Below are 18,150 nucleotides of genomic sequence, written 5' to 3'. Positions count from 1 at the left end.
ACTCCGCACAGCAGATGTTTAAGTCTCTGTCCTTGGGCAAAGACAAAACTCTTCTCAAGGATGGAAGGGTGTCTGAGGTCGTTGACCTCCACAGATGAGACACCCGAAGGAAGCCTTCAGTCAGTGCGTCCAGAAGGTACAACATCGAGCTTGTCCGCAAGTATATACTTAACGACGAAAGGCCAAGGTGCCTGAGCTCGAGAGGAGGAAAGTACCCTTGATCTTCCTGTAGCTTCCTTGAACCAAACCTCGGGCCGTAACCGAGGAGGGAAAGAACCTGGTAAGCTCCCAGAGGAAGAGGTAAGCAGTCACCCCTTGTCCGATGGAGAAAACTTCAACGGAAAGCCCCCCCGCCAAAAATCCTTCCAGGGCGGGAGAAGGAGAGAGTACTCGTGCAGGAGAGGGGACCCTCGAGACCGACCTCTTGGGAACCAACTTCGCCCTGGGGGAAGTCACCACGAAGTCCACTCCTCTCTTTCTCTTCAGCGTAGGAGAGACAGCCGCTGGTTTGTTACCCTGGCCGGTGAGTGCTGGTTTCATAACCCTCATTAACGCCCGTGCCAGCGGATCAAACCATGTCTGCTGCTCCAAGGACACAGAGTCCGAAATCCTCGCTAAGGTGAAAGGGATCGGGCGATCCTTTGGAGAGGACACGACGGTTCCTGCCTGAAAAGAAGGTGGGAAGAATGCTGTACTGACCTGTCTTCGTCCTGCACTACCAACCTGTGCTTGGATGGAGGTGATCCCGAGTGCCGCCTAGGAGCACGCGTCCCTGCTGCTACCACCGGCTGTGGAATTCGCCGCGAACTATGGTCGCACGAGGGCGAACGGTCGCGCAAAGGCGAATGGTCGCGCGGGCGCACAGGCGAGTGGTCGCGCGGGCGCGCAGGCGAGCGGTCGCGAGGGCGCGCAGGCGAGCGATCGCGCGGGCGCGCAGGCGAGCGATCGCGCGGGCGCGCAGGCGAGCGATCGCGCGGGCGCGCAGGCGAGCGATCGCGCGGGCGCGCAGGCGAGCGATCGCGCGGGCGCGCAGGCGAATGGGCGTGACGGCGAGGGATCGTGCTGCCGCGTAGGTGAAGAAGATCGCTGGCGGTAAGCGATGGCGAGCAGCATGTGTAGGTGAATGATCGCGTGATAGGGTGCGATGGTGATCAGCATCCGCAAGAGGGCGAGGATCAGCATCTGCAGGAGGGCGATCGTTCAGGGTTGTGCGATGAGGAGCAGCATGCGTAAGCGGGCAATCGTTCAGGGTTGTGCGATGGCGAGCAGCATGCGCAGGTGAATGATCGCGTGAAAGGGTGCGATGGTGATCAGCATCTGCAGGAGGGCGATCGTTCAGGGTTGTGCGATGAGGAGCAGCATGCGTAAGCGGGCAATCGTTCAGGGTTGTGCGATGGCGAGCAGCATGCGCAGGTGAATGATCGCGTGAAAGGGTGCGATGGTGATCAGCATCTGCAGGAGGGCGATCGTTCAGGGTTGTGCGATGAGGAGCAGCATGCGTAAGCGGGCAATCGTTCAGGGTTGTGCGATGGCGAGCAGCATGCGCAGGTGAATGATCGCGTGAAAGGGTGCGATGGTGATCAGCATCCGCAAGAGGGCGATCGTTCAGGGTTGTGCGATGAGGAGCAGCATGCGTAAGCGGGCAATCGTTCAGGGTTGTGCGATGGCGATCAGCATCCGCAGTTGAGGGTCGCGCGATGGCGATCAGCATCCGCAGTTGAGGGTCGCGCGATGGCGATCAGCATCCGCAGTTGAGGGTCGCGCGATGGCGATCAGCATCCGCAGTTGAGGGTCGCGCGATGGCGATCAGCATCCGCAGTTGAGGGTCGCGCGATGGCGATCAGCATCCGCAGTTGAGGGTCGCGCGATGGCGATCAGCATCCGCAGTTGAGGGTCGCGCGATGGCGATCAGCATCTGCAGTTGAGGGTCGCGCGATGGCGATCAGCATCCGCAGTTGAGCTAGTAGCTGGCGAACCATGTTCCTTCAGAAGTGTTGGAGAACGTTGGCGTGCCAGCTGTAACACACGTGGGCGATCCGGAGATCGCTGGCGAGCTGATGATCGCTGACGAGCTGACGATCGCTGGCGAGCTGACGAGCTGATGATCGCTGACGAGCAGAAGGCTACGCGTGGAAGCCTGCGCAAAGAAGAGTCCTTGACCCCGACCTGAACCGAAGTTCTAGATCGCGAGGGCGAACGTGGGCGCACAGGGCACGTAACAGGAACCGCAGGGAAGATCATCTTGAAAGCGCTGACGAACAGGAGAGCGCTGACGAACAGAAGGGCGCGCAGGGAAACCCTGACACGCAAGGGAAGAACCCCCGTGGGGGCAACCCTTTGCCCCGAAGGGATCGTTGTCCGCCGGGAGACTGATGTCCGTCGGAAGACCGCTGTCCGTCGGGAAGACCGTTGTCCGTCGGGAAGACCGTTGCCCGTCGGGAGACGAGATTAGACTGCTGTCCATCTGCACCAAGACGGAAGATCGAGAAAAAGAAGTTGTAGGCTGCAAACGGAGATTCAAAAAGGCGCCTCAAGCACCCTTATAGGGAGATGAGAGGCCCTTACGACGAGGCGGACGGAGGGCCTTACGGCGAGGGAGGCCAACAGCAACAGCAACAGAAGAAACCTCTGAAGAGGAGTCTCTATGAGTGTACTCTCTCGCGAACGACAGAGAAACACTTCGTGGAAGAGACTGGTCAGCCAGTGACCTAAAAGGGGCAATCCTCCGAAGAGGAGCCCCTGCAGTTGCCCAGCCCCTTGAGCGAAACTGCAGGTGCGACCGCTCAGCACCAAGAGCATAGTCGCACGAAAAAAAAAAAAGGCAAGAGAAGAACCCCCCAAAAGAGGAAAAGCTCAAGCCTGGACAGGAAAAAACTTCCCTCGGAAGGAAAGTTATCCGCCCAAGGAGGCAAGCCTCCTGACTGTTCTAAAATGAACTGGAGAGCTGTCCGTCGACACGGGAGTACTACCAGTAGAAGGAGACACGCCCCTGACGACAATACAAGGGGGGAGGCAGCAACAGCCGAATCCCCAGGACTCAACCAGACAGCTCACACCGTTGCTATATTACAGAAACGAACTAGATCGGTAACTGTAAAAAAAAATAAAACAAATAATATTAGTACACATTCATTCCCCCGGGAAGGCTCCGAAGAGGAATCCCGAGGGAAAGGAACAAGAATTACACAACAGGCACGTGCCCTCACAACCACTTACACTCGCGGAAGGAGAGCTGTAACCAAAACAGAATTATAACAATTATAATTATGTAACTATGTAATTATGTAATTTAAAAAAAGAATGAACACTAAAGAAAAAAACGAAAACCCCGAAAGGAATCGTTCTACAAGCTGAAAAATTAACAACTACAATTAGATTCATAAACTAATTGAGACAAAATGTACGGCGTAGCAACCCCACCCACACGGGAAGGAAGCTACAAGGGCGTAGTAAAACATAGTAAAAGGGTGAACGACCTCAAGAGAGAGAGAGAGAGAAAGACCGAAGTCAAACTCGATCGCAACCCATAAAATTAGGCCGTGGTGGCCTAACTGCCGAGGCCTCCACGTAGATATCGTACACTACACACACACATCTGAAAAGGAAACTTACTTATTTCTATACTCAAATATATATACAAACATGAAAACATGTTTACATATATATTGAGTAAAAAAAAAGTAAGCGATTAAGTAAAGACAAAACAGACAATGGCTGCCAAGCGAGGACCAAGACAGAGACGTCTGTCACAGTCCGAGCCAAAAGTGAAAGTGAGTATTCACCTGTGTGTGAGGGGGAGGAGGGGTAGCTAGCTACCACTCCCCTACCCCCCCGCTAACTAGCGCGGGGGTAATACACCCTCGTTAAATTCTAATGGCTCGCCATTTCAGCTACGCTAAAAGTAATAACCCTTTGTAAATAGCGTGGTTTGTATTTTGGTTACGGAACAAATCATTTTTAAATATTTAACTTAGCCGGTGAATATATAATAGCTGATTCACACCCAAGGGGGTGGGTAGAGACCAGAGTTAATTATGTTTACAGCGTATAAGCTAAGAGTTTTTTCATTTTGACAGTTATCAATATAACAAAACCAAAATAAATAGGTACCTGGTAAGGAAGTTGACTTAGACGATTACTCTTCCTTGTAAGTCTGTCTTCCTCACGGAGCCCAGCGATCCTCTTAGGATGCTGACAGACTCCCAGGAGCTGAAGTATCAAGGGCTACAACCCATACAACAGGACCTCATCAAACCCCTAATCTGGGCGCTCTCAAGAAATGACTTTGACCACCCGCCAAATCAACCAGGATGCGAAAGGCTTCTTAGCCTTCCGAACAACCCATAAAAACAATATTAAAAACATTTCAAGAGACAGATTAAAAGGATATGGAATTAGGGAAGTGTAGTGGTTGAACCCGGGCCTCACCCACTACTGCACTCGCTGCTACGAATGGACCCAGTGTGTAGCAGTCCTCGTAAAGAGTCTGGACATCTTTCAAGTAAAATGACGCGAACACTGACTTGCTTCTCCAAAAGGTCGCGTCCATGATACTTTGCAGAGATCTATTTTGCTTGAAGGCCACGGAAGTTGCTATAGCTCTAATCTCGTGCGTCTTAACCTTAAGCAAAGATCGGTCTTCCTCACTCAAGTGTGAATGAGCTTCTCGTATTAACAATCTGATAAAATATGACAAAGCATTCTTTGACATAGGTAAGGATGGTTTCTTAACCGAACACCATAACGCTTCAGATTTACCTCGTAAAGGCTTAGTACGAGCTAAATAGAACTTAAGAGCTCTAACGGGGCATAATACTCTCTCTAATTCGTTGCCTATGATCTCTGATAAGCTAGGAATATCAAAAGATTTAGGCCAAGGACAAGAAGGCAGTTCATTCTTGGCTAGGAAACCAAGTTGAAGAGAACAAGTGGCTTTTTCTGTCGAAAAACCGATGTTCTTGCTGAAGGCATGAAGCTCACTGACTCTTTTAGCCGAGGCCAAGCACACCAGGAAAAGAGTCTTAAGAGTGAGATCCTTCAGGGAGGCTGAATGTAAAGGCTCAAACCTGTCTGACATGAGGAATCTTAGGACCACATCTAAATTCCATCCAGGTGTAGCCAAACGACGTTCCTTAGAGGTCTCAAAAGACTTAAGGAGATCTTGTAGATCTTTATTGTTAGAAAGATCTAAGCCTCTATGCCGGAAGACCGAAGCCAACATGCTCCTGTAGCCCTTGATCGTGGGAGCTGAAAGGGAGCGAACTCTTCTCAGGTATAAGAGAAAATCAGCGATTTGGGCTACAGAGGTACTGGACGAGGATACAGATACTGACTTGCACCAGTCTCGGAAGATTTCCCACTTCGATTGGTAAACTCTAATGGTAGAAGCTCTCCTCGCTCTTGCAATCCCACTGGCTGCCTCCTTCGAAAAGCCTCTAGCTCTCGAGAGTCTTTCGATAGTCTGAAGGCAGTCAGACGAAGAGCCTGGAGGCTTTGGTGTACCTTCTTTACGTGTGGCTGACGTAATAGTTCTACTCTTAGAGGAAGACTTCTTGGAAAGTCTACCAGCCATCGAAGTACCTCGGTGAACCATTCTCTCGCGGGCCAGAGGGGAGCAACTAACGTCAACCTTGTCCCTTCGTGAGAGGCGAATTTCTGCAGTACCTTGTTGACAATCTTGAATGGTGGGAATGCGTATAGGTCTAGGTGAGACCAATCTAGGAGAAAGGCATCTATATGTATTGCTGCTGGGTCTGGGACTGGAAAGCAATAGATTGGAAGCCTCTTGGTCATCGAGGTTGCAAAAAGGTCTATGGTGGGTTGACCCCAAGTTGCCCAAAGCCTCTTGCACACATCCTTGTGGAGGGTCCATTCGGTTGGAATTACCTGACCTTTCCGACTGAGACAATCTGCTAGAACGTTCAAGTCGCCCTGGATAAACCTCGTTACCAGGGAGATGCCTCGATCTCTTGACCAGATGAGCAGGTCCCTTGCGATCTCGTACAGTGTCAGGGAGTGGGTACCTCCTTGTTTGGAAATGTACGCCAAGGCTGTGGTGTTGTCCGAGTTGACCTCCACCACTTTGTCTCGAAGGAGACTCTCGAAGCTCATCAAGGCCAGGTGAACTGCCAAAAGCTCCTTGCCGTTGATATGCATGCTCCTCTGACTTGAGGTCCACAGACCTGAGCATTCCCAACCGTCCAGTGTCGCACCCCAACCCAAATCCGATGCGTCTGAGAAGAGAACGTGGTTTGGTTTCTGAACTGCTAGGGAAAGTCCCTCTCGTAGACTGATATTGTCTCTCCACCAATTCAGGCAAGTCTTTACTGTTTCGCAAATCGGGATCGAGACCGCCTCTAGCGTCTTGTCCTTTTTCCAGTGAAAAGCTAGATGGAATTGTAGAGGTCGGAGGTGTAGCCTTCCTAGCGAGACAAACTGCTCCAGGGATGATAGAGTTCCTACTAGACTCATCCAATTCCTGACTGAGCAACGTTCTCTCTTCAAAATCCTTTGGATTACGAGCAGGGCTTGATCTATTCTGGGGGCCGACGGAAAAACCCGAAAAACTGGACTGCGAATCTCCATCCCTAAATACAGAATAGTTTGGGATGGGATCAGCTGGGACTTTTCCAAGTTGACCAGAAGTCCCAATTCCTTGGTCAGATCTAAAGTCCAATTGAGATCCTTCAGACAGCGATGACTGGACGAGGCTCTGAGAAGCCAGTCGTCCAAATAAAGGGAGGCTCGGATACCCGATAAATGGAGGAATTTTGCCACATTCCTCATAAGCCTCGTAAACACGAGAGGAGCAGGACTTAGGCCAAAGCACAGGGCCCGAAACTGGTACACCACATTGTCGAACACAAATCTCAGAAAAGGTTGGGAATCTGAGTGAATGGGGATGTGGAAGTAAGCGTCTCTTAGGTCGAGAGAGACCATCCAGTCTCCCTTTCTGACCGCTGCTAAGACTGACTTCGTGGTCTCCATGGTGAACTTTGTCTTTGTGACAAAGACATTCAGAGCACTGACGTCTAGCACCGGTCTCCAACCTCCTGTCTTCTTCGGTACTAGGAAGAGACGGTTGTAAAACCCCGGTGATTGAAGGTCCGAGACTTTGACCACCGCTCCCTTCTCTAGCAAAAGAGACACTTCTAGTTTCAGGGCTTGTCTCTTTGCTTCCTCTCGGTACCTGGGAGAGAGATCGATGGGGGAAGTCGCTAGAGGAGGTTTGCGTACAAATGGGATTTTGTACCCCTCTCTGAGCAACCTCACAGACTGTTGATCTGCACCTCTCTTCTCCCAGGCTTGCCAGAAGTTCTTGAGTCTGGCACCTACTGCTGTCTGAAGCTGCGGGCAGTCAGACTCTGCCACGCGAGGACTTGGCTCCTTTCCTCTTTCCTCTCTTCCCTTCGGCACGAGTACTTCCCCTGCTGGGGGCTCTGCCACGAAAGGGCGGAATAATCCTGGACGCTGGAGTGTCTATCCTAGGTCTAGCAGACAAGGCAGACGAAGGGGTCCCTTTGCGAGCCGAGGGTGTCCTTCTGCACTAGAGACAACGCTATTTCCTTAACTAAAAGTTCAGGAAACAAGAACTTAGACAAAGGGGCAAAGAGTAGTTCAGATCATTGACAGGGCGTCACTCCTGCTGACAGAAAAGAGCACAGAGACTCTCGTTTCTTTAGGACTCCTACGTAAACGAGGAGGAGAGCTCATTGGATCCATCGCGGATGGCCTTATCCATGCAGGACATAATGAGTAAGGAGACATCTCTATCGGCTGATGAGATTTTCCTACTCAAGGCTCCCAAACACCAGTCAAGGAAGTTGAAAACTTCAAAAGCCCTAAAAATGCCTTTAAGTAGATGGTCAAGATCTGAGGATGACCAACTAATCTTCGAGCGTCTCATGGCTAGGCGGCGGGGAGAGTCTACAAGACTTGAGAAGTCGCCCTGGGCAGAGGCAGGAACTCCCAAGCCGAGAACTTCTCCCATGGCATACCAGACGCTCGATCTAGACGAGAGTTTAGATGGGGGGAAGGCAAAGGCCGTCTTCCCCAAACTCCTCTTGGTTTCCAACCAATCGCCTAACAGCCGTAAAGCTCTCTTGGATGAGCGAGAGAGAACGAGTTTTGTAAAGGCTGGCATGGCAGCAGGTACGCCTAAAACAAATTCAGACGGCGGCGAACGAGGAGCCACAGAGACAAAGTGTTCAGGAAACAATTCTTTAAAAATGAGCATGACTTTTTTAAAGTCCATAGAAGGAGGAACTGCTCTAGGCTCATCAATATCTGAAGGATGATCCTCAGGCTGAGGGTCAGCAACGTCCTCATCCGAAAGTTCCTCATCTGACAACTGATGAGAAACAAGCAAAGGGGTTGGCAAAGCTTGACACGCAGCGTCCGCCCGCACTGGTGCATAAGTGGCGGAGCAGGACGCAGCGTCCTGAAACTGCTGAACAGTCTGGGAACTGTCAACAACAACAGGTGCGTGAGGACGCACAGCGTCCACCCGAGACTGCTTAGACCGCCTGGGTTGTGCAGTCAAAACAATTCTAGGTTGCGGAGGTTGACGCACCGCGTCAAAACAAGTCAACTCTGATGGTTGGCGAACGTCCTGAACGTCACCAGGCGCATCAGCGAGTTGCCTAACGTCCACATGCGGCTGAAAATCCACACGAGACTGCATCGGGTGCGGTACAACCCCAACTGGTTGACGTGAGATGGCTACACCAACGTCAACAGGACGCACAACAGAACGCTTGGGTGGCTGAAGGCCAGGATCTCCATGAGATAAACGGCTAGGTTCAACGGAAACCTTCTCTGCGTTGTAGTCTTCCATAAGGGACGCAAGCTTAGACTGCATGTCCTGTAGTATAACCCATTTAGGGTCTACGGTAACGGGTGCGGTAACAGACGGGGTTAGCGTCTGAGACGGCACAACTTTGCCTTGCTTAGGCGGCGAGCAGTCATCCGATGACAGCAACGGGTCCGAACTGTCCCAATGACTACATTCAGGATGTTGGACCTGTCCTGAAGGGACCGACTTGCGTTTAAGAGGCCTAGAAACCTTGCTCCATGGTTTCTTGCGTGAAAAGCCTTCGGAAGACGAGGTAAAAATGGGCTCTCTCGTCTTATGGTAGGAGCGATCTTGACGAGATACGCCTGATACCATAGAGGGAACGTCTGTTCGCTGATCAAGGCCTCTCGAACCCATAAGTCGTACGACATTGCTTCTCCCCTGGGCTTGGGAGCTTGCAAGAGGTCCCGGACTAGGTGAACGACAGGCACGAACAGACGAACCCTCGGTCGCAACACTGTTCACAACACTTTGCGCACTAATCACTTTCCCACTTTCCGCCGTGGCACTATGGCACTTAAGTTCCTTCACGTCAGCCATGAGTTGATTACGGTCACTTGCTAACGCTTCAACTCTCTCCCCTAAGGCATGAATAGCACGTAACATGTCTTGCATAGACGGTTCCTGAGTGCTAGAAGGGGGGTTAGGAACAACCACTACAGGGGAAGGATTAGGTTCAGGGGCATGTGGAGAGGAAAAATCTACGGACCTAGATGAACTTCTCCTTACCCTATCTCTCTCTAGTCTGCGTGCATACTTATCATATTCGAGCCAATCGAATTCCGAAAGGCCCACGCATTCCTCACACCGATCTCCCAATTGACAGGTTTTACCCCGACAATTGGAACAAACAGTATGAGGGTCGAGAGAAGCCTTTGGAAGACGCCTATTACAGTCCCTAGCATTACACTTTCGAAATCTAGGTACTTGAGAAGGGTCAGCCATTTTGAATTAGTCAAAGAAAATTCCAAAAGCAATCCAAGTCATCAACAAATAATCCGATTCAATAAAGAGTTCAAGAGTTTATGTTGAGGAAAAACACCTGTACTGTGAAAGCTCAAACCAAAATAAAGTACTTCACCAAATATGATGGGAAAACTCCAGGTTCTACAGCGAGTATAAATACGTCTTGTCGTCAACGTCGACAGAGAAGAATTGAAGGTTTTGTTTACATACAAGAGTGGTATCTGGCCGACAGTTGGCGCTGGTGGGCACACCCGCAACCTTCAAAGCGATTGCTCGCGAGTTTTTTGAGTATGTTGTCTGTCGAGCCGCAGAGTTGCAGCTATTATATATTCACCGGCTAAGTTAAATATTTAAAAATAAAAACTTCAGTCTTCCAGATTACTATGCTCTCTACCATACTGACATACATTCTATACATGCTTTCACTGTGATTGAAATAGTGTATGGTAATTATTAACCCTTTTACCCCCAGGCTATTTGGAAATTTCCAACCCTTAACCCCCAGGGGGTTATTTATTTCCCAGCACATTTTGCAGTATATTTTTTTTAAATTGCTCTAACAGCCTTACTTTTTGTCATAGAGAGGTCAGGTTGGTCTCATTCTCTTGGAAAATGCCCGAATTTTCTCAAAAATTATCAAAAATATGAAAAAAAAAAATCTCACAGCATTTTTTTGCAAGGACGTACCGGTACGTCCATGGGGGTAAAGGGATGGCTTTTGTGAAACATACCAGTACGTCCTTCGGGGGTAAAAGGGTTAATACAACGTAAAACAACATACTATCTCTTGATTAATAAGAGCCTTACTGGAATTCAGCTTGAACAGCTGTTAAAATTCAAATAGTGATTTACACAGGACACGAGAAGTTTTTCATAAAATCCAGTCCACATGAATTCATTAGAACAGTATGGAAAGGATTCAAAGAAATATTATTTAAAGAAAATGAATATGAGGTGATGAAGAGTACAACATTGAAAATATTTCTTCCATTGAAATAAAAAAATAAAAATATTTCCAAATATAAAATGAAAGTAAGAAATACAGTCAAGTGAAGATTCAGTAATGCGTAGGCTCCAAGTAACCGAGCCTTAGATACACTAAAAAATGTATTACCATTATAGCTAAGGGATGGTAAAGTACTGTACTACGAAAAGTAAAAATATCTTACTTCTAACTAAATAGCAAACTTCTATGGTATCAAAATTAATTTTGAACCATAAATAGCATGTATATAGAGTAGATGGCTTCTTGTCTTTTATGGGAAGCTTAACTTCGGTCTAAAACCAGTCCTGGTACACAATCTCCACCAGGTACCTGTATTAATTTTGAAATGAAGTACTGTACTGCATTTCAAAGATTCTCCAAACTAATTCATCCATGGCTTATCCAGATTTTGGCAAAATAGAAAACAGGCAGCTAACTACCTATGTCATGGTCAAACTACCTAATTAACAACAAACAATTTTATTCTCTACACCTTTTATATATTATGTACAGAATATCAAATAAAAAGCAAAGAGATGACTACAAAAATAGAATTTTAATAATATGTGTTATTTCAATATACTATACTTACCTTGTAGATATCGTACTTACAAAATCGAAGCAACTGCTTTCCAACCCCTATATAAAAGTTAAGATCTCTCTCTTTCTCTCTCTCCCTGGTGGAGCCCTGCTATCCCAAAACACCATCTTATCAGTAGAAACGCTAACCTCTGGTAGAGGCAGTACCTGTAACTTCCTACATAATGAATTGTTGTAGACCCTTTAGACATCTTTAAAAGTCTTGATATAATTAAAAGTATAGAAGGGGGAGGGAAAAGATAACAAGAAGGTATGAATTTCAATGAATTTTATCATCAAAATTCCATTTATTTCAATGTGTCATACCTTGTTGTCATTGTGCTGACTACCACAGACATATGAGGTGGATATGTGATGGAGACAGAACACATACAAATCAATTTTATAATCAAAGCCCACTTGAATCATATAAAATCACCCTATGAACATTATACACATTCTTGACATAATTATGTGGTTTGTTGACTTTCTTTGCTTTGTATTCCATAAAGATTAAATGATTTCCTTGATACTGGATCAAAACGCATATCCTATCCACCAAGAACTTTTCACAAAATATGAGAAAAACTATATACCAAATCTGTGAAATGCAACCAAACTGTTGGGAGAGGATCACTACACCATGAATGACGAACTGATGATAATGCTGCGACACAACACATCGTCAGCAATAAGAAATGATAAGGCACAGCTCATGCAACCTACCTAGTAACATACTGACCATTGCCCAACCATTCTATGAAATGTGGGGAATCGGCAGATGATGACTGTGCAGTTGAGTATTGAAGAAATATAATTCTGAATTTAAAAACTTTTGCAGCAAGTTTCGACTCTGATGTTCCACCAATTCAACTGCCCGATTAAGGAGATCAACCACAATTTGGTCACAGTTGGAATAAAACTTCTAGAATATTGTGTATGGTATTGAGCTTTATGCTGGAGAAGGCATGACTTAGCATTAACTGCATGTCTAGTACTACATACAGGATTGTACACTCCAAAATCAAACACTTGTTCTCTAGTCTTGGGTAGTGCCATAGCCTCTGTACCCTGGTCTTCCACTGTCTTGGGGTAGAGTTCGCTTGCTTGAGGGTAACTCGGGCACACTATTCTATCTTATTTCTCTTCCTCTTGTTTTATGAAGTTTTTATTGTTTACATATGAGATATCTATTTTAATGTTGTTACTGTTCTAAAAACATACCGGTATTACTTTAATTGTTTATTACACCTCTTGTAGTTTGTTTATTTTCCTTTGCTCACAAGACTATTTTCCCTGTTGGAGCCCTTGGGCTTACAGCATCCTTCTTTTTCAACTAGGGTTGTAGCTTAGCAAGTAATAATAATTATAATAATAATAATAACAATAACAATAATAATACCAGAGGTTAGTATTTCCCATGACACATGGTGATGAGAGAGAGAGTAACATTTTTACTTAGAAGCCAGGAAGCAGTCGCTTAGATGTTAGCACCACGACTACAAGGTAAGACTCATGGAAATAACCAAGATCTTTTTCTGTACCTTCTGTAACTCTGTTAAGACTTCACCAATATCTGTCTGCCGAGAACATAACGCTTCCTAAGAAAAAGAAAAACACACAAAATATGTAGAGCGACTGCTCCCAAGAATTTCTCAGACTTAAAATTAAAAACATTTTCCATAGTTACAAACCTATTACGTTTAATTAATGCTAGTACACTAGCAACTGAACTGTCACTTACAATAAACAATGAAGTTGTTTCGTTGTCTAAAACTTTTTCTAGAGGAAAAATTTCCCTTTCAATCCATTGAAACTAAGATGATTCTTTGTCCACAATCCTCAACTGTGTCAATAAGAGTGGAAGAAGCATATGGGAATTTTAAATACAGTACTAAAATTAGCTTGCAACTTGAAACAACTAATACTAATAAGGTATTAAGGAGAGAGATTAACAGACTTTTTATAATTCTATTTGTTCCTACCACATTAGAGATTACTAAGTACTGACATATGATTCTCTTTTCGATTGTTTAAGATTGTGAACTGAAGTATGTTAATAAAGAAATTATTTGGGAGGTTTTATAGCTGAAAGGTGTACTGTACTATGATTTAGGTACAAAAAATATTGCACATATGTAATGTATTCTTACTTTCTAATTCAGAATCTAGTGACAGCTGGAGACTGGTTAAGGAAAAGAATATTAAAGGAAAATAAGATATGAATGGACCTAGCTATTCACTGTACAGTATGCTGATCTCACAGCCAGGAAATATAGACAACCCTACGTGCTAATTTCGTGGAAAATAGTCAACAAGATTTTTGCAGCCACCCCAAGAAACCCATCTTAAATTTAAGTAACTACTACTAATGCTAGTGCCTCAGTTCCTCTCTACTAGAGGCTACTTAGGCAAAAGATGATATGAACTTAGTTAATACTCTGGGGTTGTGGTAGGTTATTGGAAACGTCTCAGCCTAGAAATCTGTAAGCCAGGAGTTCGAAACTCTTGATCTTGATGGTTTCCAATAGTGTCTGCAATCTCACCATGCTCGTGAGCAAGGGATGGGTGGATGGTGGTTTGGGAAGCCTATAGCCTAGACTTTGCAATATACTAGAGGAAAAAAAATAGGCCATTCAAGGAGCTGATGTATCAATTCTTCTGTATTTGAAATCTGATAAAGAAAAAATATCAACATAACAGGATCGTATAACATACCCTCAGCAATCAAAATAGAGCATAGAGATGCAGACTTCTTATGGGTGTGACATGACAAATTCGTAGGTAATTTGTATTTTTCCTAACTATACAAACCTTAGCTATTTACATGGGGTAATTACTTCGGCGTAGCTGAACGACGAGCCATAAAAGTTTTAACGAGGGTTTCCTACCCCTCCGCTATTTAGCGGGGGGTAGGGAGGGGTAGCTAGCTACCCCTCCCCCTCACACACACCGGAGAATACCCCATTTTACTTAGAGGTAGGACTTATCTTGGGGGACAGGGCTGGCGGGCACATAACTGTAAATAGCTAAGGTTTGTATAGTTAGGAAGAATACAAATTACCTACGAATTTGTCATTTGTTCCGTAACTGAAATACAAACCATGCTATTTACATGGGGTGACTTAACCCTTAGGAAGGATGGTAAGTCCCGGCCATACTGGCTTTGGCTTGCCTGGGGATTCCATATTCGAGTGATCAAGTACTTGGACAATAGGGAATCCCTGCTCCTCGCTGGCGGTTGTGAAACTGCCGCGGCCTACGTAAGGTGTGTGCGAAGGTGAAAAGTGAATTGTCCCAGGCAGTTGCCCTGGAGTTCCTCAGAAGGAAATCCAGGCTAGGACTCTCCCAATACCACCTCGTCAGGGTATGGGGACATGACAGTATTACACCTAATACTAGGAACACAAGGAAGCATGGTCTACCTGCAGTGGTTTGAGGTCAGCTGTGCAGAGAACCCAGGATGCTGCTTTCTCCATGGGAGGAGAGGATGAAGAAAAGAATAAGGGCCAGACAGATCTTTTCATTCATGCAGACTAACACCAGGTAACAATGCCCTCAACCTTCTGCTACTTGTCCATCAAGGAGCTTGAGGTTTAGACCAGCTGTTGTGAAGCCACCACAGGGCCGATAGAAACGTATCAAGCCTCCTGTGGGTCATGCCTTGCAGGTAAGGGGCTGAGAAGAAGGACTGAAGCTTCAACATCCCCGCTTGTAGGACCTGCGTCACTGAAAGATGCTTCATGAAGGGCAGGGACGTATCTAAGCCCCTGACATCATGGGCTCTAGGGCAATGCGACGGAGAAGGGTCAGGATTCAAGGCAGGGTGTAGCACCCTGCGAATCCAGGCCGAGATGGTACTCCTGGAGACTCCTCTCCTCGTTACCCAGGATCCACGAACGAGACTTGAGCCTGGAGATTAACTGCAGCTGTTCTCTGAAGACACCAGCTCAGGCCCCCTACCGGCAAGGTAGGAGATGGTCTGAGTCATCTGCTACAGGACGGAGACTCGAACCCTGGAAGGAGTCGAATAGCGGGTCCGGCACTCCCGGATTCTAAGTCTTGGCAACAAACCTCAGGGACGAACCTGAATGTTGCCTCCCCCTAACCCCCTGAATGAGCAAAGTCATAAGAGAGACCATGTGACTCGCTAGGCTGAAGATAGGCTGGCAGGAACACTGTCTACCCAGAAAGGTGGTGGTCTGGGGACTTAGGTAGTGGTTCATCAGGGGGTCTCTTTAGAGACTCGAGGACTCAAACCACGTCCCAAGGAGGAGGTCTCACCTTCGACTGAGGGCAGGAGAGGAAAAGGCATCGCATGCGAAGGAAGAGTTCCAGCGGGGGAGAAATGTTTGTCCCTAGAGCCAGGAGGCAAGACTTAAGGCTGAGGGGTAGCCTTTCACAGTCGAAACTGAAAGGCACATTTATCCTGCAATCCCACTAGGGGCTCCGCTATTGCTGGAAGCGGCATCGTGTGGAGGGATGCCCTCTCCCCGACACCGGCCACAGAAACTTGCTCTTTTGCCTGGGAGACTACAGCGGAAGACTTGCGCAGGTGTCCAGGCCTCCTTTTCGCCACTTGTTGCGAAAATCCTCTCTTTGAGGAGATGCTGGATAGACTCCCGTCGGGAAGTGGAGCAAGCTATGGAGGCAACACATCGATGGTGTCCCACCGTTGCTGGAAGGCATCCTACCAGAGGGCCTTGGGACCCGTGACTGGGGAGCAGAACAGCGGGAGCTTGCAGCTCAGTGCTGTCGCGAACCGGTCCACAGAGGGAGCCCCACTGAGTCAGGACTTGTAGGCTACTTGAGGATCCAAAGACCACTCGGAATGTGGTGTCCGTGACACACTGCTCAGACTATCGGAGCCCATTCCCTTGCCTGGAATCAAGCGAGCTGCTGAGGAGACCGAGGGGGACTCAGACCATCCCGGTATCTATACCGCAGGATGGGAAGGTTGTACTGAAAAGTACCTCCTTGTCTGGGCCAGAAAACCATCACTGTGGTGTTGTTGATTCTCATAACCACAGAGTAGTCCGCCAGGCTAGGAGGAGCTACTAAGTGCCAGAAACACGTTTTCTGTCTCTAGTAGGACTAAAGGAGGTTCTTCCTGGTTCTGACCACCGGCCTGAGGACCCGTGGATCAGAACGTGGGCCCCCCTTTCCTTTGACGCGTCCGAAGACAGCATCAAGTTTGGGGGAAGGACGAGAAGGACCACTCCTTATTGTAGGCCCTCGTCTGCTTCCCACCCCCATGGGTTCGTCTGTACCGGTTGTCCCCTAGGGGTCTCGGCGTCTGGGGAGACGTTCCTCCGACTCTCCCGCGCCCCGTGTCGCCACTGGAGAGAACTCATCCTGGGGCGACTGTGGAAACCAGACGGGCCAGGGAGGAGAGACGTAACAACCTTGGGTTGGAGGGTCTTCTCGTGTGAGGAAAGGTCTCGCGACCTTCTACTGCCTTGGTACCCTGTTGTCTGAAGGGAAGGCTACGGGAGATAGGAGCCTAAGACCAGGCTCGGTATACCAGACTCTGAGAGGGCTGAGGGGAGGACTCCTTGAGGACCACCATGATCCTTAGAACTTGGTAAAGTCCGAGGAGCTTGTCCCGATGACGAAGAAGGGATGCCTTCGAGTCTGCCAGGATCGGCCAGTCACCCAGGAAACGGAGTGGCCGGATGCCGATGCTGAGAGCCCGTGAAGAGATCCGAAAGGAAGTATCGGAGAACTGTTGAGGTACCGTGGAGAGGCCGAAGCACAGCCCTTGAACTGGTATATCTGCCTTCCAGGCGGACTCCAAAGTACTTCCTTGAAGATGGGTGAACCGGGACCGGAAGTTCGAGTCCTACCGGACCAGTGTACACATGAAGTCTTGTGGTCTCACCGCAAAGCTGACCGCCTCTTCTGTCGCTATGCTGAACGGAGACTGTTTGACAACCCTGAACAGAGTCGAGAAGGGAAGGAGACAATTAAGGAGGCTTCGGAACCCGTTGGCCACCTCTTGGAGGGAGCGTATCTCCGACATAGACTGGACTTCCGCCCGGAGGGCCCATCCCCTCACCGATCCCTACCCAGGGAGGAGGGAAGGGCTCGAAACCAACCGGGACTGTTGAAGGCCACAAGCTCGGAGAGCTGGCCCTCGGCCTAGTCTCTGGTGCTCTCCATTCCCTGAGACTAGGGCAAGCTGCACTGGCGTAAGGGCGTCCTAGGGTGAGTAGAACTCGGTACAGGACTGTATCCTTCCCTTACCGAAGAGGAATCTCTGAATCTGGGATCCCCTTGAGGTTTCTCCTGAGGGCAAGAACCTGCCAGAACGCAAGTTCCGACCCCTGGAGCTCCTCCTCCTGATGGACTGGCAGCAAGGTCTCCCATCCCTGGAGGCTCTTCCTGGGGAGACTTGTAGACATGCTCCAAGGGTCCAACTGGATCCTGTCGGATCCTTGCAGAAAACAGGGGCTTAGGATCCCTCCTAGGAGGGAAACAGAACCCCAGCGACGAAAGACGTAAGGCTTCGCCCCCTCCGCACGAAAGGACCCTCAGAAAGAGGCGGGGATTCTCCCAATGGAGTGAAGCGGGAGAGGACCGGGTCTTCCGACCCTCCTGGGGATGGGTAGTGCTCATCCGCAGGGGAGGGGAGATTAAGTCCGAGGAGGGCTCATCGCCTGCGTTAGGACTCGCGAAGGGACAGGATAGTCCTTTGGGGAGATACCATGCCAGAGATTCCTCTCACCCCCTTCAGGGGGAGAGGAAGCTGCTACTGATTAGTGAC

The 18,150-nt window shown here is 48.2% G+C and overlaps 1 protein-coding gene across 4 annotated transcripts in view; it reads right to left on the bottom strand.

The window, feature by feature from the left end:
* Nucleotides 1-18,150, bottom strand: part of LOC137618249 (KIF-binding protein-like) — an 81,046-nt gene that overhangs the window by 51,701 nt on the left and 11,195 nt on the right. Inside the window, exons 3-4 of one of the 4 annotated variants that reach the window (XM_068348401.1) lie at nt 12,929-12,985; nt 10,990-11,135 (exon numbers count right to left, since the gene is read on the bottom strand). The exons of 2 other annotated variants lie outside the window; for them this stretch is intronic. The gene's annotated coding sequence lies outside the window, so the exon portion shown is untranslated. The remainder of the gene's footprint in view (nt 1-10,989; nt 11,136-12,928; nt 12,986-18,150) is intronic. One more of the 4 variants, XM_068348400.1, reaches the window with a different exon arrangement.

The sequence above is a fragment of the Palaemon carinicauda genome, chromosome 24 (genome assembly GCF_036898095.1).
Source record: "Palaemon carinicauda isolate YSFRI2023 chromosome 24, ASM3689809v2, whole genome shotgun sequence".
Taxonomy (NCBI): Eukaryota; Metazoa; Arthropoda; class Malacostraca; order Decapoda; family Palaemonidae; genus Palaemon; species Palaemon carinicauda.
The sequence above is the reverse complement of the archived record's forward strand: the minus strand, read 5'-3'. Positions and strand labels throughout refer to the sequence as shown.